This window comes from Lycium barbarum, chromosome 2 (assembly GCF_019175385.1).
Source record: "Lycium barbarum isolate Lr01 chromosome 2, ASM1917538v2, whole genome shotgun sequence".
In the NCBI taxonomy this organism is placed as follows: Eukaryota; Viridiplantae; Streptophyta; class Magnoliopsida; order Solanales; family Solanaceae; genus Lycium; species Lycium barbarum.
The window spans coordinates 137,040,628-137,043,380 of NC_083338.1; positions in this window are offsets into that span (position 1 = coordinate 137,040,628).

A 2,753-nucleotide genomic window follows, 5' to 3' on the forward strand; every position below is an offset into this window, starting at 1 on the left:
TGATTACTGACCTGTGTATTAATTGTATATAAAAATTGGTTTGTATCATTTTGAGATATGTGTGATTACTGTGTATATGAAATCTGTATAACTTATATATACTGTAGTTTTTAAAACTGTTTAAACTAATGTTTGTATGAAATGTGTATGGAATCTGCCATATATCATTTTTGAGATATATGTGGCACGGTGTGTACAAAATGAGAATAAATTCGATATAAATTAGACTTAAAAATGTTGAAAACTGATGTGTATGGAATCTAGTTTGTATCAATTAGAAAATTTATTATACATACATATTTTCTCATAATCTGTACATACTTTGATAAGATTTTATACAATTTATACGCACTTTATCATAATCAAAATATACATACAATTGTTATACATATTTCATGCATAACAAATATAACGAATTTATACAGTTATACATACTACATACAAAAATTTATACATATTTATTGTCAAGTGTATGAACTTTATATTGAATCTGATTTGTATCAATTACAAAAATTATAACGAACTTTGTATGGAATCGTATTCATACCGAGAAATTGATTGTGTCTGAATTTTAAAAGAGAGAATTACCGATTAGAATGGATTTTTCGGCCAAAAGTTGGAAAAGATTAGGGAATAATATTCCTTTATTTTGAATGGGGAGGGAAAAGTGGATAAAATAAGGGAGTAAAAGTTGAAGAAAATCAGGGGACAATATCTCTTAATTTTGAATGGGGAGAGAGGGAACTAGTTTCCTTACGTTATTTAGTGTATTTTATTCGCTTCTTTTTAATTTACCTGATTTATATAGATTTTGTAAGAAATATATTGATATATTTTGTAAACTGAAAAGTATCGTCATGTTCTGTAAATATATCCTCTTACAATGTACATATACGTTTTTTGCCCCTTTAAAAAAGAAAGAGAAAAGAACACAAATGGCCATCCGGGTGAAATCATTGACACCAGGTGGCCCAAGAATCTTAACGGTCATTTTTTAGCCTTTTTAAAATAATTCCATTTTCTAGCTATTTTTCAACTAATTCCAGCGTATGTTTATAAACCGTATCATTCTTGTATAGAAAGTATATCATACTGTCACGACCCAATTCATGAGTCGCGGTGGCACTTACTCTATCCCACCCGGGTAGGCGAACCACTTTCCAATCTATAGAAACAAGCTTAATAAGTGAAAAATTAAATGACAGTTATCAAGTCTTAAACACTTATCATAACTAGAAATGTCTCAACATCGCCAAAATCTGGTCAAAGGGTGCAAGAGCGCTAAACATAATCAGAAATACAAGTCTAAAAATGCCCATGGACTACAAACTGTCTGTAGAATACAAAAATAGAAATAAATAAAGAGGGTCCTTCTGGGGCCATGAATGACCAAGTAGCTCACTCTGAATGACCGAAGGATGTCATCCTCGCATATCAACCACGGGGCATAGAACTGGAGCCCGGATCATACTCTGCACTCAATAGCAAGTCTAGCAAGAGCAGTACCAGTACAACACTAGTACCGGTAAGTCTCGTAGGCCGACAATGATTAAATAACGCATGAAGAAGTGAAAACTAACAAATAGCACATAGAGCAAACATGTATGGTCACGTATCATATACAAGTAAAGTGTAAAGGAATCATGAAATCAACTAAGACAGATATAGATTACCAAATGATAAGTCAAATATATGAGTGGATGAATGCAATGCAATAGTCACCTCTCTCACTCCACTCTCATACATACATGCTAAGGGCAGTGCCTCAAAGTTATGATCCATAGAGGACCCGCAAAGTCCATGTACCACTCGTGCTCTCCGGCAGAAACCTCGGAAGCTATCAATCACAGTTAATCTTCGGCAAAGACCTCGTCTCTCTCAATCTCCGATAAAGACCTTGGAGTCTCTCAATCACTCACCTCACCATCAGGACAACATAAGAGTAATATGCAAAGCATGCCATGCATGATATCAATCTCAACAATATCACCAATAAATAATCAACAAGTACAATCATGTTACTGTTCACGATTCAATTATCTATATGACACTTTCCTTTCATATGATGAGTGAACTATTATATGACAGAGATACAAGAGATAATCACATAAAATAACACATGTGGCGACAAGTCCACATAACAACTTACGAAACCAACCTAATTGGAATTCACCTCCAGTTCATGCCCGAAGGCTTATCATCCTATCCCCATCACTTTCTACAACTACATATGATTCTCTAATCAGAGTCTAACTAAAGTAATCCATAACTTACCTCGATGCCGAGCGGGTGCCACGAACGATCAAACCAACGCCTTCACTTTGCGGAGAGCCTCTGACTGATCAAAGTCTATCAAATATGTTGTCTAATTTAGAATACAAATCTAAGGACACCCATGTTGCTATACTTATATTTGAAATCCAAAACGCACCTGAAAAGTGACTCCGGGCCCACAAGGGCAAAATCGAAATTTTATTGAAAAATAATTTCACCCATAACCTAAGGGTCATATATTCAGAAAATTAGTCAATTTCATCCATAAATGGACTCTCAAATCATAGATTCTCATTTCTTAAGACTAGAGCTCAAAATCTTCCTTTACCCAAAATCTTATCTTAGGTTAAAATCTCACTTTCCACGACTCAAATACCATGAATTTGAAGGCGTACATATAAGCTGATACACCTAATTTTAAATTACATATACCCAATATATAGTGATAATCGTAAGAAAAATTTGAAGCTGAAACCAAG